Source organism: Bufo gargarizans, chromosome 2 (assembly GCF_014858855.1).
Source record: "Bufo gargarizans isolate SCDJY-AF-19 chromosome 2, ASM1485885v1, whole genome shotgun sequence".
NCBI lineage: Eukaryota > Metazoa > Chordata > Amphibia > Anura > Bufonidae > Bufo > Bufo gargarizans.
This window is the reverse complement of record NC_058081.1, coordinates 375,128,526-375,153,687: the sequence shown is the minus strand read 5'-3', so window position 1 is coordinate 375,153,687 and position 25,162 is coordinate 375,128,526.

Sequence of the window (25,162 nt, the reverse complement as noted above, 5' to 3'; positions counted from 1 at the left end):
CAGAGAATCTGGCTTCATGTCAGCAGAGAATCAGTCTGCATGTCATAGCAGAGAATGAGGCTTCACGTCAGCCACCACTGCAACAGTCCATTGGCATATATTTAGGCCCAGCACACACACAGGCAGAGGAGAGAGGTCCCGTAACAGAGAATCTGGCTTCATGTCAGCAGAGAATCAGTCTGCATGTCATAGCAGAGAATGAGGCTTCACGTCAGCCACCACTGCAACAGTCCATTGGCATATATTTAGGCCCAGCACCCAGGCAGAGGAGGGAGGTCCCGTAACAGAGAATCTGTCTTCATGTCAGCAGAGAATTAGTCTGCATGTCATAGCAGAGAATGAGGCTTCACGTCAGCCACCACTGCAACAGTCCATTGGCATATATTTAGGCCCAGCACCCAGGCAGAGGAGGGAGGTCCCGTAACAGAGAATCTGTCTTCATGTCAGCAGAGAATTAGTCTGCATGTCATAGCAGAGAATGAGGCTTCACGTCAGCCACCACTGGAACAGTCCATTCTCAGATATTTAGGCCCCGGCACCCAGGCAGAGGAGAGAGGTCCCGTAACAGAGAATCTGTCTTCATGTCAGCAGAGAATTAGTCTGCATGTCATAGCAGAGAATGAGGCTTCACGTCAGCCACCACTGCAACAGTCCATTGGCATATATTTAGGCCCAGCACCCAGGCAGAGGAGAGAGGTCCCGTAACAGACAATCTGGCTTCATGTCAGCAGAGAATCAGTCTTCATATCATAGCAGAGAATCAGGCTTCACGTCACCCACCACTGTAAGAGTCAATTTTCATAAATTTAGGCCCAGAACCCAGGCAGAGGAGAAAGGTCCCGTAACAGACAATCTGGCTTCATGTCAGCAGAGAATCAGTCTTCATATCATAGCAGAGAATCAGGCTTCACGTCACCCACCACTGTAAGAGTCAATTTTCATAAATTTAGGCCCAGAACCCAGGCAGAGGAGAAAGGTCCCGTAACAGACAATCTGGCTTCATGTCAGCAGAGAATCAGTCTTCATATCATAGCAGAGAATCAGGCTTCACGTCACCCACCACTGTAAGAGTCAATTTTCATAAATTTAGGCCCAGAACCCAGGCAGAGGAGAAAGGTCCCGTAACAGACAATCTGGCTTCATGTCAGCAGAGAATCAGTCTTCATATCATAGCAGAGAATCAGGCTTCACGTCACCCACCACTGTAAGAGTCAATTTTCATAAATTTAGGCCCAGAACCCAGGCAGAGGAGAAAGGTCCCGTAACAGACAATCTGGCTTCATGTCAGCAGAGAATCAGTCTTCATATCATAGCAGAGAATCAGGCTTCACGTCACCCACCACTGTAAGAGTCAATTTTCATAAATTTAGGCCCAGAACCCAGGCAGAGGAGAAAGGTCCCGTAACAGACAATCTGGCTTCATGTCAGCAGAGAATCAGTCTTCATATCATAGCAGAGAATCAGGCTTCACGTCACCCACCACTGTAAGAGTCAATTTTCATAAATTTAGGCCCAGAACCCAGGCAGAGGAGAAAGGTCCCGTAACAGACAATCTGGCTTCATGTCAGCAGAGAATCAGTCTTCATATCATAGCAGAGAATCAGGCTTCACGTCACCCACCACTGTAAGAGTCAATTTTCATAAATTTAGGCCCAGAACCCAGGCAGAGGAGAAAGGTCCCGTAACAGACAATCTGGCTTCATGTCAGCAGAGAATCAGTCTTCATATCATAGCAGAGAATCAGGCTTCACGTCACCCACCACTGTAAGAGTCAATTTTCATAAATTTAGGCCCAGAACCCAGGTAGAGGAGAAAGGTCCCGTAACAGACAATCTGGCTTCATGACAGCAGAGAATCAGTCTGCATGTCATAGCAGAGAATCAGGCTTCACGTCAGCCACCACTGCAACAGTCCATTGTCATAAATTTAGGCCCAGCACCCAGGCAGAGGAGAGAGGTCCCGTAACAGACAATCTGGCTTCATGTCAGCAGAGAATTAGTCTGCATGTCATAGCAGAGAATCAGGCTTCATGTCAGCCACCACTGCAACAGTCCATTGGCATATATTTAGGCCTAGCACACAGGCAGAGGAGAGGTTCATTCAACTTTGGGTAGCATCGCAATATAATGGTAAAATGAAAATAAAAATAGGATTGAATGAGGAAGTGCCCTGGAGTCCAATAATATATGGTTATGGGGAGGTAGTTAATGTCTAATCTGGACAAGGGACGGACAGGTCCTGTGGGATCCATGCCTGGTTCATTTTTATGAACGTCAGCTTGTCCACATTGGCTGTAGACAGGCGGCTGCGTTTGTCTGTAATGACGCCCCCTGCCGTGCTGAATACACGTTCAGACAAAACGCTGGCTGCCGGGCAGGCCAGCACCTCCAAGGCATAAAAGGCTAGCTCTGGCCACGTGGACAATTTAGAGACCCAGAAGTTGAATGGGGCCGAACCATCAGTCAGTACGTGGAGGGGTGTGCACACGTACTGTTCCACCATGTTAGTAAAATGTTGCCTCCTGCTAACACGTTGCGTATCAGGTGGTGGTGCAGTTAGCTGTGGCGTGTTGACAAAAGTTTTCCACATCTCTGCCATGCTAACCCTGCCCTCAGAGGAGCTGGCCGTGACACAGCTGCCTTGGCGACCTCTTGCTCCTCCTCTGCCTTGGCCTTGGGCTTCCACTTGTTCCCCTGTGACATTTGGGAATGCTCTCAGTAGCGCGTCTACCAACGTGCGCTTGTACTCGCGCATCTTCCTATCACGCTCCAGTGCAGGAAGTAAGGTGGGCACATTGTCTTTGTAGCGTGGATCCAGCAGGGTGGCAACCCAGTAGTCCGCACAGGTTAAAATGTGGGCAACTCTGCTGTCGTTGCGCAGGCACTGCAGCATGTAGTCGCTCATGTGTGCCAGGCTGCCCAGGGGTAAGGACAAGCTGTCCTCTGTGGGAGGCGTATCGTCATCGTCCTGCCTTTCCCCCCAGCCACGCACCAGTGATGGACCCGAGCTGCGTTGGGTGCCACCCCGCTGTGACCATGCTTCATCCTCATCCTCCTCCACCTCCTCCTCATCCTCGTCCTCCTCGTCCTCCAGTAGTGGGCCCTGGCTGGCCACATTTGTACCTGGCCTCTGCTGTTGCAAAAAACCTCCCTCTGAGTCACTTCGAAGAGACTGGCCTGAAAGTGCTAAAAATGACCCCTCTTCCTCATCCTCCTCCTCCTCCTCCTGGGCCACCTCCTGTTCCATCATCGCCCTAAGTGTTTTCTCAAGGAGACATAGAAGTGGTATTGTAACGCTGATAACGGTGTCATCGCCACTGGCCATGTTGGTGGAGTACTCGAAACAGCGCAACAGGGCACACAGGTCTCGCATGGAGGCCCAGTCATTGGTGGTGAAGTGGTGCTGTTCTGTAGTGCGACTGACCCGTGCGTGCTGCAGCTGAAACTCCACTATGGCCTGCTGCTGCTCGCACAGTCTGTCCAGCATGTGCAAGGTGGAGTTCCACCTGGTGGGCACGTCGCATATGAGGCGGTGAGCGGGAAGGCCGAAGTTACGCTGTAGCGCAGACAGGCGAGCAGCAGCAGGATGTGAACGCCGGAAGCGCGAACAGACGGCCCGCACTTTATGCAGCAGCTCTGACATGTCGGGGTAGTTGTGAATGAACTTCTGCACCACCAAATTCAGCACATGCGCCAAGCAAGGGATGTGCGTCAAATTGGCTAGTCCCAGAGCTGCAACGAGATTTCGCCCATTATCACACACCACCAGGCCGGGCTTGAGGCTCACCGGCAGCAACCACTCGTCGGTCTGTTGTTCTATACCCCGCCACAACTCCTGTGCGGTGTGGGGCCTGTCCCCCAAACATATGAGTTTCAGAATGGCCTGCTGACGTTTACCCCGGGCTGTGCTGAAGTTGGTGGTGAAGGTGTGTGGCTGACTGGATGAGCAGGTGGAAGAAGAGGAGGAGGAAGCCGAGAAGGAGGAGGTGGCAACAGGAGGCAAAGAATGTTGCCCTGCGATCCTTGGCGGCGGAAGGACGTGCGCCAAACAGCTCTCCGCCTGGGGCCCAGCTGCCACTACATTTACCCAGTGTGCAGTTAGGGAGATATAGCGTCCCTGGCCGTGCTTACTGGTCCACGTATCTGTGGTTAGGTGGACCTTGCTACAGATGGCGTTGCGCAGTGCACACTTGATTTTATCGGATACTTGGTTGTGCAGGGAAGGCACGGCTCTCTTGGAGAAGTAGTGCCGGCTGGGAACAACATACTGTGGGACAGCAAGCGACATGAGCTGTTTGAAGCTGTCTGTGTCCACCAGCCTAAATGACAGCATTTCATAGGCCAGTAGTTTAGAAATGCTGGCATTCAGGGCCAGGGATCGAGGGTGGCTAGGTGTGAATTTACGCTTTCTATCAAATGTTTGTGAGATGGAGAGCTGAACGCTGGCGTGTGACATGGTTGAGACGCTTGGTGACGGAGGTGGTGGTGGTGGTGTTGGTGGTACATCCCCTGTTTGCTGGGCGGCAGGTGCCAACGTTCCTCCAGAGGCGGAGGAAGAGGCCGAGGCGGCAGCAGCAGAATAGGCCGAGGCGGCAGCAGCAGAAGAGGTAGCAGGGGGAGCCTGAGTGACTTCCTTGGTTTTAAGGTGTTTACTCCACTGCAGTTCATGCTTTGCATGCAGGTGCCTGGTCATGCAGGTTGTGCTCAGGTTCAGAACGTTAATGCCTCGCTTCAGGCTCTGATGGCACAGCGTGCAAACCACTCGGGTCTTGTCGTCAGCACATTGTTTGAAGAAGTGCCATGCCAGGGAACTCCTTGAAGCTGCCTTTGGGGTGCTCGGTCCCAGATGGCGGCGGTCAGTAGCAGGCGGAGTCTCTTGGCGGCGGGTGTTCTGCTTTTGCCCACTGCTCCCTCTTTTGCTACGCTGTTGGCTCGGTCTCACCACTGCCTCTTCCTCCGAACTGTGAAAGTCAGTGGCACGACCTTCATTCCATGTGGGGTCTAGGACCTCATCGTCCCCTGCATCGTCTTCCACCCAGTCTTGATCCCTGACCTCCTGTTCAGTCTGCACACTGCAGAAAGACGCAGCAGTTGGCACCTGTGTTTCGTCATCATCAGAGACATGCTGAGGTGGTATTCCCATGTCCTCATCATCAGGAAACATAAGTGGTTGTGCGTCAGTGCATTCTATGTCTTTCACCGCTGGGGAAGGGCTAGGTGGATGCCCTTGGGAAACCCTGCCAGCGGAGTCTTCAAACAGCATAAGAGACTGCTGCATAACTTGAGGCTGAGACAGTTTCCCTGGTATGCATGGGGGTGATGTGACAGACTGATGGGGTTGGTTTTCAGGCGCCATCTGTGCGCTTTCTGCAGAAGACTGGGTGGGAGATAATGTGAACGTGCTGGATCCACTGTCGGCCACCCAATTGACTAATGCCTGTACCTGCTCAGGCCTTACCATCCTTAGAACGGCATTGGGCCCCACCATATATCGCTGTAAATTCTGGCGGCTACTGGGACCTGAAGTAGTTGGTACACTAGGACGTGTGGATGTGGCAGAACGGCCACGTCCTCTCCCAGCACCAGAGGGTCCACTAACACCACCACGACCATGTCCACGTCCGCGTCCCTTACTAGATGTTTTTCTCATTGTTATGGTTCACCACAACAACAAATATATTATTTGGCCCAATGTATTGTATTCAAATTCAGCGGGATATAAATTTGAGGCCTAGTATTTAGGCGCTGGGTGACCGGTATGGATTTAGTGACAGAATTAGACTTGGAAATGCACAGAAGCGTGTGTGTGTGAAGTTATTCTGAATGACCCAATGTGCACCTTGAATATTATATACCCTTTTAGGGATAGATTTCAAATAGCTCTGATATAGCAGAAACCACTAAATTATGAAATTGCTAAATTGGGAATTGTACTTCAACCCAGAACAAAAAATGTGCTTTGACGGACACTAAATATCTTGCCCAGCAACAACAGTACAGCGGTGGGTAACGAGAGATTTAGAGGGAATTAAATTTGAGGCCTAGTATTTAGGCGCTGGGTCACCGGTATGGATTTAGTGACAGAATTAGACTTGGAAATGCACAGAAGCGTGTGTGTGAAGTTATTCTGAATGACCCAATGTGCACCTTCAATATTATATACCCTTTTTGGGATAGATTTCAAATAGCTCTGATATAGCAGGAACCACTAAATTATGAAATTGCTAAATTGGGAATTGTACTTCAACCCAGAACAAAAAATGTGCTTTGACGGACACTAAATATCTTGCCCAGCAACAACAGTACAACGGTGGGTAACGAGAGATTTAGAGGGAATTAAATTTGAGGCCTAGTATTTAGGCGCTGGGTCACCGGTATGGATTTAGTGACAGAATTAGACTTGGAAATACACAGTAGCGGGTGTGTGTGAAGTTATTCTGAATGACCCTATGTGCACCTTCAATATTATATACCCTTTTAGGGATAGATTTCAAATAGCTCTGATATAGCAGAAACCACTAAATTATGAAATTGCTAAATTGGGAATTGTACTTCAACCCAGAACAAAAAATGTGCTTTGACGGACACTAAATATCTTGCCCAGCAACAACAGTACAGCGGTGGGTAACGAGAGATTTAGAGGGAATTAAATTTGAGGCCTAGTATTTAGGCGCTGGGTCACCGGTATGGATTTAGTGACAGAATTAGACTTGGAAATGCACAGAAGCGTGTGTGTGAAGTTATTCTGAATGACCCAATGTGCACCTTCAATATTATATACCCTTTTTGGGATAGATTTCAAATAGCTCTGATATAGCAGGAACCACTAAATTATGAAATTGCTAAATTGGGAATTGTACTTCAACCCAGAACAAAAAATGTGCTTTGACGGGCACTAAATAACTTTCCCAGCTACAACAGGACAACGGTAACGAGAGATTTAGAGGGATTTAAATTTGAGGCCTAGTATTTAGGCGCTGGGTGACAGGTATGGGTTTAGTGACAGAATTAGACTTGGAAATACACAGTAGCGGGTGTGTGTGAAGTTATTCTGAATGACCCTATGTGCACCTTCAATATTATATACCCTTTTAGGGATAGATTTCAAATAGCTCTGATATAGCAGAAACCACTAAATTATGAAATTGCTAAATTGGGAATTGTACTTCAACCCAGAACAAAAAATGTGCTTTGACGGACACTAAATATCTTGCCCAGCAACAACAGTACACCGGTGGGTAACGAGAGATTTAGAGGGAATTAAATTTGAGGCCTAGTATTTAGGCGCTGGGTCACCGGTATGGATTTAGTGACAGAATTAGACTTGGAAATACACAGTAGCGGGTGTGTGTGAAGTTATTCTGAATGACCCTATGTGCACCTTCAATATTATATACCCTTTTTGGGATAGATTTCAAATAGCTCTGATATAGCAGGAACCACTAAATTATGAAATTGCTAAATTGGGAATTGTACTTCAACCCAGAACAAAAAATGTGCTTTGACGGGCACTAAATAACTTTCCCAGCTACAACAGGACAACGGTAACGAGAGATTTAGAGGGATTTAAATTTGAGGCCTAGTATTTAGGCGCTGGGTGACAGGTATGGGTTTAGTGACAGAATTAGACTTGGAAATACACAGTAGCGGGTGTGTGTGAAGTTATTCTGAATGACCCTATGTGCACCTTCAATATTATATACCCTTTTTGGGATAGATTTCAAATAGCTCTGATATAGCAGAAACCACTAAATTATGAAATTGCTAAATTGGGAATTGTACTTCAACCCAGAACAAAAAATGTGCTTTGACGGACACTAAATATCTTGCCCAGCAACAACAGTACAGCGGTGGGTAACGAGAGATTTAGAGGGAATTAAATTTGAGGCCTAGTATTTAGGCGCTGGGTCACCGGTATGGATTTAGTGACAGAATTAGACTTGGAAATACACAGTAGCGGGTGTGTGTGAAGTTACTCTGAATGACCCTATGTGCACCTTCAATATTATATACCCTTTTTGGGATAGATTTCAAAGAGCTCTGATATAGCAGGAACCACTAAATTATGAAATTGCTAAATTGGGAATTGTATTTCAACCCAGAACAAGAAATGTGCTTGAACGGACACTAAATAACTCGCCCAGCTACAGCACTAGGGACAGATTTAGCTGGATATAAATTTGAGGCCTAGTATTTAGGCGCTGGGTGACAGGTATGGGTTTAGTGACAGAATTAGACTTGGAAATACACAGTAGCGGGTGTGTGTGAAGTTATTCTGAATGACCCTATGTGCACCTTCAATATTATATACCCTTTTAGGGATAGATTTCAAATAGCTCTGATATAGCAGAAACCACTAAATTATGAAATTGCTAAATTGGGAATTGTACTTCAACCCAGAACAAAAAATGTGCTTTGACGGACACTAAATATCTTGCCCAGCAACAACAGTACAGCGGTGGGTAACGAGAGATTTAGAGGGAATTAAATTTGAGGCCTAGTATTTAGGCGCTGGGTCACCGGTATGGATTTAGTGACAGAATTAGACTTGGAAATACACAGTAGCGGGTGTGTGTGAAGTTATTCTGAATGACCCTATGTGCACCTTCAATATTATATACCCTTTTTGGGATAGATTTCAAATAGCTCTGATATAGCAGGAACCACTAAATTATGAAATTGCTAAATTGGGAATTGTACTTCAACCCAGAACAAAAAATGTGCTTTGACGGGCACTAAATAACTTTCCCAGCTACAACAGGACAACGGTAACGAGAGATTTAGAGGGATTTAAATTTGAGGCCTAGTATTTAGGCGCTGGGTGACAGGTATGGGTTTAGTGACAGAATTAGACTTGGAAATACACAGTAGCGGGTGTGTGTGAAGTTATTCTGAATGACCCTATGTGCACCTTCAATATTATATACCCTTTTTGGGATAGATTTCAAATAGCTCTGATATAGCAGAAACCACTAAATTATGAAATTGCTAAATTGGGAATTGTACTTCAACCCAGAACAAAAAATGTGCTTTGACGGACACTAAATATCTTGCCCAGCAACAACAGTACAGCGGTGGGTAACGAGAGATTTAGAGGGAATTAAATTTGAGGCCTAGTATTTAGGCGCTGGGTCACCGGTATGGATTTAGTGACAGAATTAGACTTGGAAATACACAGTAGCGGGTGTGTGTGAAGTTACTCTGAATGACCCTATGTGCACCTTCAATATTATATACCCTTTTTGGGATAGATTTCAAAGAGCTCTGATATAGCAGGAACCACTAAATTATGAAATTGCTAAATTGGGAATTGTATTTCAACCCAGAACAAGAAATGTGCTTGAACGGACACTAAATAACTCGCCCAGCTACAGCACTAGGGACAGATTTAGCTGGATATAAATTTGAGGCCTAGTATTTAGGCGCTGGGTGACAGGTATGGGTTTAGTGACAGAATTAGACTTGGAAATACACAGTAGCGGGTGTGTGTGAAGTTATTCTGAATGACCCTATGTGCACCTTCAATATTATATACCCTTTTAGGGATAGATTTCAAATAGCTCTGATATAGCAGAAACCACTAAATTATGAAATTGCTAAATTGGGAATTGTACTTCAACCCAGAACAAAAAATGTGCTTTGACGGACACTAAATATCTTGCCCAGCAACAACAGTACAGCGGTGGGTAACGAGAGATTTAGAGGGAATTAAATTTGAGGCCTAGTATTTAGGCGCTGGGTCACCGGTATGGATTTAGTGACAGAATTAGACTTGGAAATACACAGTAGCGGGTGTGTGTGAAGTTATTCTGAATGACCCTATGTGCACCTTCAATATTATATACCCTTTTTGGGATAGATTTCAAATAGCTCTGATATAGCAGGAACCACTAAATTATGAAATTGCTAAATTGGGAATTGTACTTCAACCCAGAACAAAAAATGTGCTTTGACGGGCACTAAATAACTTTCCCAGCTACAACAGGACAACGGTAACGAGAGATTTAGAGGGATTTAAATTTGAGGCCTAGTATTTAGGCGCTGGGTGACAGGTATGGGTTTAGTGACAGAATTAGACTTGGAAATACACAGTAGCGGGTGTGTGTGAAGTTATTCTGAATGACCCTATGTGCACCTTCAATATTATATACCCTTTTTGGGATAGATTTCAAATAGCTCTGATATAGCAGAAACCACTAAATTATGAAATTGCTAAATTGGGAATTGTACTTCAACCCAGAACAAAAAATGTGCTTTGACGGACACTAAATATCTTGCCCAGCAACAACAGTACAGCGGTGGGTAACGAGAGATTTAGAGGGAATTAAATTTGAGGCCTAGTATTTAGGCGCTGGGTCACCGGTATGGATTTAGTGACAGAATTAGACTTGGAAATACACAGTAGCGGGTGTGTGTGAAGTTACTCTGAATGACCCTATGTGCACCTTCAATATTATATACCCTTTTTGGGATAGATTTCAAAGAGCTCTGATATAGCAGGAACCACTAAATTATGAAATTGCTAAATTGGGAATTGTATTTCAACCCAGAACAAGAAATGTGCTTGAACGGACACTAAATAACTCGCCCAGCTACAGCACTAGGGACAGATTTAGCTGGATATAAATTTGAGGCCTAGTATTTAGGCGCTGGGTGACCGGTATGGATTTAGTGACAGAATTAGACTGGGATATGGCCAAAAAATGAACAGACTATTGCTGGTTAAATGCACTTGGTGTGACAGCTTCACCCTGATGTAGGCTTTAGCCAAAAAACAACCACACCATTGAGGGTTAAATGCACTTGGTGACAGGCGCAGCTTGCCCCTGATTTTGTATATGGCCAAAAAATGAACAGACTATTGCTGGTTAAATGCACTTGGTGTGACAGCTTCACCCTGATGTAGGCTTTAGCCAAAAAACAACCACACCATTGAGGGTTAAATGCACTTGGTGACAGGCGCAGCTTGCCCCTGATTTTGTATATGGCCAAAAAATGAACAGACTATTGCTGGTTAAATGCACTTGGTGTGACAGCTTCACCCTGATGTAGGCTTTAGCCAAAAAACAACCACACCATTGAGGGTTAAATGCACTTGGTGACAGGCGCAGCTTGCCCCTGATTTTGTATATGGCCAAAAAATGAACAGACTATTGCTGGTTAAATGCACTTGGTGTCACAGCTTCACCCTGATGTAGGCTTTAGCCAAAAAACAACCACACCATTGAGGGTTAAATGCACTTGGTCGCAGCTTGTGCTGGCGCACCACAAGACACAAAATGGCCGCCGATCACCCCAGAAAAATGAGACTGACAAACGGTCTGTGCAGCCTAAAAACAGTGAGCAATTGAGGATCAGCAGCTCAATGATCCACAGCTGCAGATCGATCAGTTAATCAAGTCCTTTGGAGGAGTTAATCTGCCTAATCTCGCCCTACTGTCGCAGCCGCAACCTCTCCCTACGCTAATCAGAGCAGAGTGACGGGCGGCGCTATGTGACTCCAGCTTAAATAGAGGCTGGGTCACATGGTGCTCTGGCCAATCACAGCCATGCCAATAGTAGGCATGGCTGTGATGGCCTCTTGGGGCAAGTAGTATGACGCTTGTTGATTGGCTGCTTTGCAGCCTTTCAAAAAGCGCCAAGAAAGCGTCACAAAAGCGCGAAGAAAGCGACGAACACCGAACCCGAACCCGGACTTTTACGAAAATGTCCGGGTTCGGGTCCGTGTCACGGACACCCCAAAATTCGGTACGAACCCGAACTATACAGTTCGAGTTCGCTCATCCCTACTCAGTAGTGTGGTTGGTCAAGCTGTGACACCAAGTGCATTTAACCAGCAATAGTCTGTTCATTTTTTGGCCATATACTACATCAGGGGCAAGCTGCGCCCATCACCAAGTGCATTTAACCCTCAGTAGTGTGGTTGGTCAAGCTATCACACCAAGTGCATTTAACCAGCAAAAGTCTGTTCATTTTTTGGCCATATACTACATCAGGGGCAAGCTGCACCCGTCACCAAGTGCATTTAACCCTCAGTAGTGTGGTTGGTCAAGCTGTGACACCAAGTGCATTTAACCAGCAATAGTCTGTTCATTTTTTGGCCATATACTACATCAGGGGCAAGCTGCGCCCGTCACCAAGTGCATTTAACCCTCAGTAGTGTGGTTGGTCAAGCTATCACACCAAGTGCATTTAACCAGCAATAGTCTGTTCATTTTTTGGCCATATACTACATCAGGGGCAAGCTGCGCCCGTCACCAAGTGCATTTAACCCTCAGTAGTGTGGTTGGTCAAGCTGTGACACCAAGTGCATTTAACCAGCAATAGTCTGTTCATTTTTTGGCCATATACTACATCAGGGGCAAGCTGCGCCCGTCACCAAGTGCATTTAACCCTCAGTAGTGTGGTTGGTCAAGCTATCACACCAAGTGCATTTAACCAGCAATAGTCTGTTCATTTTTTGGCCATATACTACATCAGGGGCAAGCTGCGCCCGTCACCAAGTGCATTTAACCCTCAGTAGTGTGGTTGGTCAAGCTGTGACACCAAGTGCATTTAACCAGCAATAGTCTGTTCATTTTTTGGCCATATACTACATCAGGGGCAAGCTGCGCCCGTCACCAAGTGCATTTAACCAGCAATAGTGTGGTTATTTTTTGGCCATATCCCAGTCGAATTCTGTCACTAAATCCATACCGGTCACCCAGCGCCTAAATACTAGGCCTCAAATTTATATCCCGCTAAATCTCTCGTTACCGCTGTACTGTTGTTGCTGGGCAAGTTATTTAGTGTCCGTCAAAGCACATTTTTTGTTCTGGGTTGAAATACAATTCCCAATTTAGCAATTTCATAATTTAGTGGTTTCTGCTATATCAGAGCTATTTGAAATCTATTCCTAAAAGGGTATATAATATTCAAGGTGCACATAGGGTCATTCAGAATAACTTCACACACACACGCTACTGTGCATATCCCAGTCTAATTCTGTCACTAAATCCATACCGGTCACCCAGCGCCTAAATACTAGGCCTCAAATTTATATCCCGCTGAATTTGAATACAATACATTGGGCCAAATAATATTTTTGTTGTTGTGGTGAACGATAACAATGAGGAAAACATCTAGTAAGGGACGCGGACGTGGACATGGTCGTGGTGGTGTTAGTGGACCCTCTGGTGCTGGGAGAGGACGTGGCCGTTCTGCCACATCCACACGTCCTAGTGTACCAACTACCTCAGGTCCCAGTAGCCGCCAGAATTTACAGCGATATATGGTGGGGCCCAATGCCGTTCTAAGGATGGTAAGGCCTGAGCAGGTACAGGCATTAGTCAATTGGGTGGCCGACAGTGGATCCAGCACGTTCACATTATCTCCCACCCAGTCTTCTGCAGAAAGCGCACAGATGGCGCCTGAAAACCAACCCCATCAGTCTGTCACATCACCCCCATGCATACCAGGGAAACTGTCTCAGCCTCAAGTTATGCAGCAGTCTCTTATGCTGTTTGAAGACTCCGCTGGCAGGGTTTCCCAAGGGCATCCACCTAGCCCTTCCCCAGCGGTGAAAGACATAGAATGCACTGACGCACAACCACTTATGTTTCCTGATGATGAGGACATGGGAATACCACCTCAGCATGTCTCTAATGATGACGAAACACAGGTGCCAACTGCTGCGTCTTTCTGCAGTGTGCAGACTGAACAGGAGGTCAGGGATCAAGACTGGGTGGAAGACGATGCAGGGGACGATGAGGTCCTAGACCCCACATGGAATGAAGGTCGTGCCACTGACTTTCACAGTTCGGAGGAAGAGGCAGTGGTGAGACCGAGCCAACAGCGTAGCAAAAGAGGGAGCAGTGGGCAAAAGCAGAACACCCGCCGCCAAGAGACTCCGCCTGCTACTGACCGCCGCCATCTGGGACCGAGCACCCCAAAGGCAGCTTCAAGGAGTTCCCTGGCATGGCACTTCTTCAAACAATGTGCTGACGACAAGACCCGAGTGGTTTGCACGCTGTGCCATCAGAGCCTGAAGCGAGGCATTAACGTTCTGAACCTGAGCATAACCTGCATGACCAGGCACCTGCATGCAAAGCATGAACTGCAGTGGAGTAAACACCTTAAAACCAAGGAAGTCACTCAGGCTCCCCCTGCTACCTCTTCTGCTGCTGCCGCCTCGGCCTCTTCTGCTGCTGCCGCCTCGGCCTCTTCCTCCGCCTCTGGAGGAACGTTGGCACCTGCCGCCCAGCAAACAGGGGATGTACCACCAACACCACCACCACCACCTCCGTCACCAAGCGTCTCAACCATGTCACACGGCAGCGTTCAGCTCTCCATCTCACAAACATTTGAGAGAAAGCGTAAATTCCCACCTAGCCACCCTCGATCCCTGGCCCTGAATGCCAGCATTTCTAAACTACTGGCCTATGAAATGCTGTCATTTAGGCTGGTGGACACAGACAGCTTCAAACAGCTCATGTCGCTTGCTGTCCCACAGTATGTTGTTCCCAGCCGCCACTACTTCTCCAAGAGAGCCGTGCCTTCCCTGCACAACCAAGTATCCGATAAAATCAAGTGTGCACTGCGCAACGCCATCTGTAGCAAGGTCCACCTAACCACAGATACGTGGACCAGTAAGCACGGCCAGGGACGCTATATCTCCCTAACTGCACACTGGGTAAATGTAGTGGCAGCTGGGCCCCAGGCGGAGAGCTGTTTGGCGCACGTCCTTCCGCCGCCAAGGATCGCAGGGCAACATTCTTTGCCTCCTGTTGCCACCTCCTCCTTCTCGGCTTCCTCCTCCTCTTCTTCCACCTGCTCATCCAGTCAGCCACACACCTTCACCACCAACTTCAGCACAGCCCAGGGTAAACGTCAGCAGGCCATTCTGAAACTCATATGTTTGGGGGACAGGCCCCACACCGCACAGGAGTTGTGGCGGGGTATAGAACAACAGACCGACGAGTGGTTGCTGCCGGTGAGCCTCAAGCCCGGCCTGGTGGTGTGTGATAATGGGCGAAATCTCGTTGCAGCTCTGGGACTAGCCAATTTGACGCACATCCCTTGCTTGGCGCATGTGCTGAATTTGGTGGTGCAGAAGTTCATACACAACTACCCCGACATGTCAGAGCTGCTGCACAAAGTGCGGGCCATCTGTTCGCGCTTCCGGCGTTCACATCCTGCTGCTGCTCGCCTGTCTGCGCTACAGCGTAACTTCAGCCTTCCCGCTCACCGCCTCATATGCGACGTGCCCACCAGGTGGAACTCCACCTTGCACATGCTGGACAGACTGTGCGAGCAGCAGTAGGCCATAGTGGAGTTTCAGCTGCAGCACGCACGGGTCAGTCGCAATACAGAACAGCACCACTTCACCACCAATGACTGGGCCTCCATGCGAGACCTGTGTGCCCTGTTGCGCTGTTTCAAGTACTCCACCAACATGGCCAGTGGCGATGACGCCGTTATCAGCGTTACAATACCACTTCTATGTCTCCTTGAGAAGACACTTAGGGCGATGATGCAAGAGGAGGTGGCCCAGGAGGAGGAGGAGGAGGAGGAAGAGGGGTCATTTTTAGCACTTTCAGGCCAGTCTCTTCGAAGTGACTCAGAGGGAGGTTTTTGGCAACAGCAGAGGCCAGGTACAAATGTGGCCAGACAGGGCCCACTACTGGAGGACGAGGAGGACGAGGATGAGGAGGAGGTGGAGGAGGATGAGGATGAAGCATGGTCACAGCGGGGTGGCACCCAACGCAGCTCGAGTCCATCACTGGTGCGTGGCTGGGGGGAAAGGCAGGACGATGATGATACGCCTCCCACAGAGGACAGCTTGTCCTTACCCCTGGGCAGCCTGGCACACATGAGCGACTACATGCTGCAGTGCCTGCACAACGACAGCAGAGTTGCCCACATTTTAACCTGTGCGGACTACTGGGTTGCCACCCTGCTTGATCCACGCTACAAAGACAATGTGCCCACTTTACTTCCTGCACTGGAGCGTGATAGGAAGATGCGCGAGTACAAGCGCACGTTGGTAGACGCGCTACTGAGAGCATTCCCAAATGTCACAGGGGAACAAGTGGAAGCCCAAGGCCAAGGCAGAGGAGGAGCAAGAGGTCGCCAAGGCAGCTGTGTCAATGCCAGCTCCTTTGAGGGCAGGGTTAGCATGGCAGAGATGTGGAAAACTTTTGTCAACACGCCACAGCTAACTGCACCACCACCTGATACGCAACGTGTTAGCAGGAGGCAACATTTCACTAACATGGTGGAACAGTACATGTGCACACCCCTCCACGTACTGACTGATGGTTCGGCCCCATTCAACTTCTGGGTCTCTAAATTGTCCACGTGGCCAGAGCTAGCCTTTTATGCCTTGGAGGTGCTGGCCTGCCCGGCGGCCAGCGTTTTGTCTGAACGTGTATTCAGCACGGCAGGGGGCGTCATTACAGACAAACGCAGCCGCCTGTCTACAGCCAATGTGGACAAGCTGACGTTCATAAAAATGAACCAGGCATGGTTCCCACAGGATCTGTCCGTCCCTTGTCCAGATTAGACATTAACTACCTCCCCTTAACCATATATTATTGGACTCCAGGGCACTTCCTCATTCAATCCTATTTTTATTTTCATTTTACCATTATATTGCGAGGCTACCCAAAGTTGAATGAACCTCTCCTCTGTCTGGGTGCCGGGGCCTAAATATATGCCAATGGACTGTTCCAATGTTGGGTAACGTGAAGCCTGATTCTCTGCTATGACATGCAGACTGATTCTCTGCTGACATGAAGCCAGATTCTCTGTTACGGGACCTCTCTCCTCTGCCTGGGTGCTGGGCCTAAATATATGCCAATGGACTGTTGCAGTGGTGGCTGACGTGAAGTCTGATTCTCTGCTATGACATGCAGACTGATTCTCTGCTGACATGAAGACAGATTCTCAGTTACAGGACCTCTCTCCTCTGCCTGTGTGTGTGCTGGGCCTAAATATATGCCAATGGACTGTTGCAGTGGTGGCTGACGTGAAGCCTGATTCTCTACTATGACATGCAGACTGATTCTCTGCTGACATGAAGACAGATTCTCTGTTACGGGATCTCTCTCCTCTGCCTGTGTGTGTGCTGGGCCTAAATATATGCCAATGGACTGTTGCAGTGGTGGCTGACGTGAAGCCTGATTCTCTGCTATGACATGCAGACTGATTGTCTGCTGACATGAAGACAGATTCTCTGTTACGGGACCTCCCTCCTCTGCCTGGGTGCTGGGCCTAAATATATGCCAATGGACTGTTGCAGTGGTGGCTGACGTGAAGCCTGATTCTCTGCTATGACATGCAGACTGATTCTCTGCTGACATGAAGACAGATTCTCAGTTACGGGACCTCTCTCCTCTGCCTGTGTGTGTGCTGGGCCTAAATATATGCCAATGGACTGTTGCAGTGGTGGCTGACGTGAAGCCTGATTCTCTACTATGACATGCAGACTGATTCTCTGCTGACATGAAGCCAGATTCTCTGTTACGGGATCTCTCTCCTCTGCCTGTGTGTGTGCTGGGCCTAAATATATGCCAATGGACTGTTGCAGTGGCGGCTGACGTGAAGCATGATTCTCTGCTATGATATGCAGACTGATTCTCTGCTGACATGAAGACAGATTCTCTGTTACGGGACCTCCCTCCTCTGCCTGGGTGCTGGGCCTCAATATATGCCAATGGACTGTTGCAGTGGTGGCTGACGTGAAGCCTGATTCTCTGCTATGACATGCAGACTGATTCTCTGCTGACATGAAGACAGTTTCTCAGTTACGGGACCTCTCTCCTCTGCCTTTGTGTGTGCTGGGCCTAAATATATGCCAATGGACTGTTGCAGTGGTGGCTGACGTGAAGCCTGATTCTCTACTATGACATGCAGACTGATTCTCTGCTGACATGAAGCCAGATTCTCTGTTACGGGATCTCTCTCCTCTGCCTGTGTGTGTGCTGGGCCTAAATATATGCCAATGGACTGTTGCAGTGGTGGCTAACGTGAAGCCTGATTCTCTGCTATGATATGCAGACTGATTCTCTGCTGACATGAAGCCAGATTCTCTGTTACGGGACCTCTCTCCTCTGCCTGTGTGTGTGCTGGGCCTAAATATATGCCATTGGACTGTTGCAGTGGTGGCTGACGTGAAGCCTGATTCTCTACTATGACATGCAGACTGATTCTCTGCTGACATGAAGCCAGATTCTCTGTTACGGGACCTCCCTCCTCTGCCTGTGTGCTGGGCCTAAATATATGCCAATGGACTGTTGCAGTGGTGGCTGACGTGAAGCCTGATTCTCTGCTATGACATGCAGACTGATTCTCTGCTGACATGAAGACAGATTCTCAGTTACGGGACCTCCCTCCTCTGCCTGGGTGCTGGGCCTAAATATATGCCAATGGACTGTTGCAGTGGTGGCTGACGTGAAGCCTGATTCTCTGCTATGACATGCAGACTGATTCTCTGCTGACATGAAGACAGATTCTCAGTTACGGGACCTCCCTCCTCTGCCTGGGTGCTGGGCCTAAATATCTGACAATGGACTGTTGCAGTGGTGGCTGACGTGAAGCCTCATTCTCTGCTATGACATGCAGACTAATTCTCTGCTGACATGAAGCCAGATTGTCTGTTACGGGACCTCTCTCCTCTGCCTGTGTGCTGGGCCTAAATATTTGCCAATGGACTGTTGCATTGGTGGCTGACGTGAAGCCTCATTCTCTGCTATGACATGCAGACTAATTCTCTGCTGACATGAAGCCAGATTGTCTGTTACGGGACCTCTCTCCTCTGCCTGGGTGCTGGGCCTAAATTTATGAAAATGGACTCTTACAGTGCTGGGTGACGTGAAGCCTGATTTTCTGCTATGACATGCAGACTGATTCTCTGCTGACATGAAGCCAGATCCTCTGTTACGGGACCTCTCTCCTCTGCCTGTGTGCTGGGCCTAATTATATGCCAATGGACTGTTGCAGTGGTGGCTGACGTGAAGCCTCATTCTCTGCTATGACATGCAGACTAATTCTCTGCTGACATGAAGCCAGATCCTCTGTTACGGGACCTCTCTCCTCTGCCTGTGTGCTGGGCCTAAATATATGCCAATGGACTGTTGCAGTGGTGGCTGACGTGAAGCCTCATTCTCTGCTATGACATGCAGACTAATTCTCTGCTGACATGAAGCCAGATTGTCTGTTACGGGACCTCTCTCCTCTGCCTGGGTGCCGGGGCCTAAATATCTGAGAATGGACTGTTCCAGTGGTGGGTGACGGGAAGCCAGATTCTCTGCTATGGGACCTCTCTCCAATTGATTTTGGTTAATTTTTATTTAATACATTTTTATTTTTATTCAGTTCCCTATCCACATTTGTTTGCAGGGGATTTACCTACATGTTGCTGCCTTTTGCAGCCCTCTAGCCCTTTCCTGGGCTGTGTTACAGCCGTTTTAGTGCCGAAAAGTTCGGGTCCCCATTGAATTCAATGGGGTTCGGGACGAAGTTCGGATCGGGTTCGGATCCCGAACCCGAACATTTCCGGGAAGTTCGGCCGAACTTCTCGAACCCGAACATCCAGGTGTTCACTCAACTCTAGTCCTGAACCTTAGCACAACCTGCATGACCAGGCACCTGCATGCAAAGCATGAACTGCAGTGGAGTAAACACCTTAAAAACAAGGAAGACACTCAGGCTCCCCCTGCTACCTCTTCTGCTGCTGCCGCCTCGGCCTCTTCTGCTGCTGCCGCCTTTGCCTCTTCTGCTGCTGCCGCCTCGGCCTCTTCCTCCACCTCTGGAGGAACGTTGGCACCTGCCGCCCAGCAAACAGGGGATGTACTACCAACACCACCACCTCCGTCACCAAGCATCTCAACCATGTCACACCGCAGCGTTCAGCTCTCCATCTCACAAACATTTGAGAGAAAGTGTAAATTCCCACCTAGCCACCCTCAATCCCTGGCCCTGGATGCTAGCATTTCTAAACTACTGGCCTATGAAATGCTGTCATTTAGGCTGGTGGACACAGACAGCTTCAAACAGCTCATGTCGCTTGCTGTCCAACAGTATGTTGTTCCCAGCCAGCACTACTTCCCTAAGAGAGCCGTGCCTTCCCTGCACAACCAAGTATCCGATAAAATCAAGTGTGCACTGCGCAACGCCATCTGTGGCAAGGTCCACCTAACCACAGATACGTGGACCAGTAAGCACAGCCAGGGACGCTATATCTCCCTAACTGCACACTGGGGAAATGTAATGGTGGCTGGGCCCAGGCGGAGAGCTGTTTGGCGCACGTCCTTCCGCCGCCAAGGATCGCAGGGCAACATTCTTTGCCTCCTGTTGCCTCCTCCTCCTACTCGGCTTCCTCCTCCTCTTCTTCCACCTGCTCATCCAGTCAGCCACACACCTTCACCACCAACTTCAGCACAGCCCGGGGTAAATGTCAGCAGGCCATTCTGAAACTCATGTTTGGGGGACAGGCCCCACACCGCACAGGAGTTGTGGCGGGGTATAGAACAACAGACCGACGAGTGGTTGCTGCCGGTGAGCCTCAAGCCCGGCCTGGTGGTGTGCGATAATGGGCGAAATCTCGTTGCAGCTCTGGGACTAGCCAGTTTGACGCACATCCCTTGCCTGGCGCATGTGCTGAATTTGGTGGTGCAGAAGTTCATTCACAACTACCCCGACATGTCAGAGCTGCTGCATAAAGTGCGGGCCGTCTGTTCGCGCTTCCGGCGTTCACATCCTGCCGCTGCTCGCCTGTCTGTGCTACAGCGTAACTTCGGCCTTCCCGCTCACCGCCTCATATGCGACGTGCCCACCAGGTGGAACTCCACCTTGCACATGCTGGACAGACTGTGCGAGCAGTAGCAGGCCATAGTGGAGTTTCAGCTGCAGCACGCACGGGTCAGTCGCACCGCACCGTTATTAGCGTTACAATACCACTTCTATGTCTCCTTGAGAAAACACTTAGGGCGATGATGGAAGAGGAGGAAGAGGAGGAGGAAGAGGAGGAGGAAGAGGGGTCATTTTTAGCACTTTCAGGCCAGTCTCTTCGAAGTGACTCAGAGGGAGGTTTTTTGCAACAGCAGAGGCCAGGTACAAATGTGGCCAGCCAGGGAACACTACTGGAGGACGAGGAGGACGAGAATGAGGAGGAGGTGGAGGAGGATGAGGATGAAGCATGGTCACAGTGGGGTGGCACCCAACGCAGCTCGGGCCCATCACTGGTGCGTGGCTGGGGGAAAACGCAGGACGATGACTATATGCCTCCCACAGAGGACAGCTTGTCCTTACCTCTGGGCAGCCTGGCACACATGAGCGACTACATGCTGCAGTGCCTGCGCAACGACAGCAGAGTTGCCCACATTTTAACGTGTGCGGACTACTGGGTTGCCACCCTGCTGGATCCACGGTACAAAGACAATGTGCCCACCTTACTTCCTGCACTGGAGTGTGATAGGAAGATGCGCGAGTACAAGCGCACGTTGGTAGACGCGCTACTGAGAGCATTCCCAAATGTCACAGGGGAACAAGTGGAAGCCCAAGGCCAAGGCAGAGGATTAGCAAGAGGTCGCCAAGGCAGCTGTGTCACGGCCAGCTCCTCTGAGGGCAGGGTTAGCATGGCAGAGATGTGGAAAACTTTTGTCAACACGCCACAGCTAACTGCACCACCACCTGATACGCAACGTGTTAGCAGGAGGCAATATTTCACTAACATGGTGGAACAGTACGTGTGCACACCCCTCCACGTACTGACTGATGGTTCGGCCCCATTTAACTTCTGGGTCTCTAAATTGTCCACGTGGCCAGAGCTAGCCTTTTATGCCTTGGAGGTGCTGGCCTGCCCGGCGGCCAGCGTTTTGTCTGAACGTGTATTCAGCACGGCAGGGGGTGTCATTACAGACAAACGCAGCCGCCTGTCTGCAGTCAATGTGGACAAGCTGGCGTTCATAAAAATGAACCAGGCATGGATCCCACAGGACCTGTCCATCCCTTGTGCAGATTAGACATTATCTACCTCCTCTTAACCATATATTATTGTACTCCAGGGCACTTCCTCATTCAATCCTATTTTTATTTTCATTTTACAATTATATTGCGGGGCAACCCAAAGTTGAATGAACCTTTTCTCTGCCTGGGTGCCGGGGCCTAAATATATGACAATGGACTGTTCCAGTGTTGGGTGACGTGAAGCATGATTCTCTGCTATGACATGAAGACTGATTCTCTGTTACGGGACCTCTCTCCTCTGCCTGGGTGCCTGGGCCTAAATATCTGACAATGGACTGTTCCAGTGTTGGGTGACGTGAAGCATGATTCTCTGCTATGACATGAAGACTGATTCTCTGCTGACATGAAGCCAGATTCTCTGTTACGGGACCTCTCTCCTCTGCCTGGGTGCCTGGGCCTAAATATCTGACAATGGACTGTTCCAGTGTTGGGTGACGTGAAGCATGATTCTCTGCTATGACATGAAGACTGATTCTCTGCTGACATGAAGCCATATTCTCTGTTACGGGACCTCTCTCCTCTGCCTGGATGCCGGGGACTAAATATCTGACAATGGACTGTTCCAGTGTTGGGTGACATAAAGCCTGATTCTCTGCTATGACATGAAGACTGATTCTCTGCTGACATGAAGCCAGATTCTCTGTTATGGGACCTCTCTCCTCTGCCTGGGTGCCGGGGCCTAAATATATGACAATGGACTGTTACAGTGGTGGGTGACGTGAAGCCAGATTCTCTGCTATGGGACCTCTCTCCAATTGATATTGGTTAATTTCTATTTATTTTATTTTTATTTTAATTCATTTCCCTTTCCACATTTGTTTGCAGGGGATTTACCTACATGTTGCTGCCTTTTGCAGCCCTCTAGCCCTTTCCTGGGCTGTTTTTTAGCCTTTTTAGTGCTGAAAAGTTCGGGTCCCCATTTACTTTAATGGGGTTCGGGTTCGGGACGAAGTTCGGGTCGGGTTCGGAACCCAAACATTTCCGGGAAGTTCGGCCGAACTTCTCGAACCCGAACATCCAGGTGTTCGCTCAACTCTACTCATGATACAAATGTAAGCAAATAATATATACATATGGAGTTTAATAAAGGTCTATCACAATGGGGCATGTGTAGAGGGCGACAAGAGTTGGTTTTGTAGAATGGGACAGAAAGTAGAAATTGATAGGGGGACCTCCTATTGTTTAATACTAAACTAACGATATGTCCTGCCTAGGATACCAATTCCCACTAGCATATATATGGATAGTTAATTAGAGACCTATTCCGGTCTGATAACAGTATTATTTGTGTGGTCCATATTTTATTTTATAATCACGATCATTTACTAGATACAACAAGTTTTCAAATGAGTATATATATAGATACCAAGAAATACAGCAAGTTTTTAAAGATATATATCAGAGGGGCACCCCTGTTATAAAGTTTGTAGTTCCCTCTATAAGGTTGGGTAAACCCAAAGAGGACCACCACATAATCGGACACATTTTATATGAAACAACCAAATGACAATATTTAATTGAGACCGAGTGGACTCACCGTTTTTAATCGGTAGTTCCACTCAGCCTCTTTTTGCAAGATTTTCTTATTGAGATCTCCTCCTCTTGGAGACGGACGAATCACCTCAACGGCGCTGAATTTTAGACACTTGGGATTTCCATCATGGAGATCATGAATATGTCTGGAGAGGGTGGTATCCCTCTTATGTTTAATATCCCCTAGATGGTCCCCAATTCTTCTTCTAAATTCTCGCTTTGTCTTACCGACGTACTGAAGTAGACATACACATGTACATAAATATACCACCCCGGTAGTTTTGCAGTTTGCAAAATCCCTAATACTATATGTTTTGTTGGTTGTATTGCTAGTGAAAGTTTTGGTTTGACATATATAAGGACAGGCTATACATGAGCCACATCTAAAAGTGCCCAAAGGTCTTTGTTATGGCAGGCTTAGCTGGAAGAATATCTCGGATATCCGGATCCAGTAACAACATATCCCAATATTTTTGGAAAATGTTTCTCACCTCTCTATTGCAGGTTTCATATGTTCCAATTATGCAAAAGATGGAATCTATTTTTATTTTTTTGGGCTTTGGTGATAAAAGATCCATTCTATTGGTGTTTAGGGCCGATTTAAAGGCCTTTTGTAGAGGATAATCTGGATAACCTCTTTGATTAAATCTATTTTTAAGATCTCTGGCCTGACTAAAAAAATCTTTTTGTGTGGTACAGTTTCTGCGGACTCGCAGATACTGTCCCTTTGGGATACCGCATTTCAAATTATCTGGATGGTGGCTTTCCCACCTTAGCAGGTTGTTAGTTCCTGTGGGTTTCCTATAGATTTTGGTAGTAATTACGCTATTTATCAGCGTGATGTATAGATCCAGAAACGCTAGATCATGGTCATACACTTCCGATGTGAAGTGCATGCCTATTTCATTTTTGTTTAGGTCGGTCAGAAAATCCGAGAACAGTCGTCTGGGGCCGCTCCAAAATATCAAAATATCAACGATATAGCAGCCCCAGAAGACTATCCTCGATGTCCATGGGTTCTCATCTGCAAATACCAAAGTATCCTCCCACCAGCCCAGGAACAAATTAGCATACGTGGGGGCACATGCGCTCCCCATTGCTGTGCCCCTGAGCTGGTGGAAGTACCTGGAATCAAATAGAAAGAAATTGTGTCTGAGGATAAAATCCATAAGTTTAAGAACAAAATTACTATGCACATTATATTGGGTCCCACGACTTTGTAAAAAATGATTAATGGCACATAGACCTTTGTCATGAGGAATATTACTGTACAAAGCTTCTACATCTATAGAAGCTATAAGGATGTCGTCCTCAAGTTGTATACCATCTATCTTACTCAATAGATCAGAAGTATCTCTAATATAAGAGGGTACTGCAGTGACATAGTTTCTAAGGATTTTATCAACATAGATACCTGCATTTTGTGTCAGAGAATTAATGCTTGCAACAATTGGGCGTACCTTTAATGGGGTTAGTCCTTCATGGATTTTCGGAATGGTATAAAAAGTAGCAGTTTGTGGGTGTGGTATCAGCATGAATTTGACCCTATCACTAGATATTAAATTATTTTCTAAGGCTTCTACAAGAGTAGTTTCTAAATCCACGGAAAAATTATATGTAGG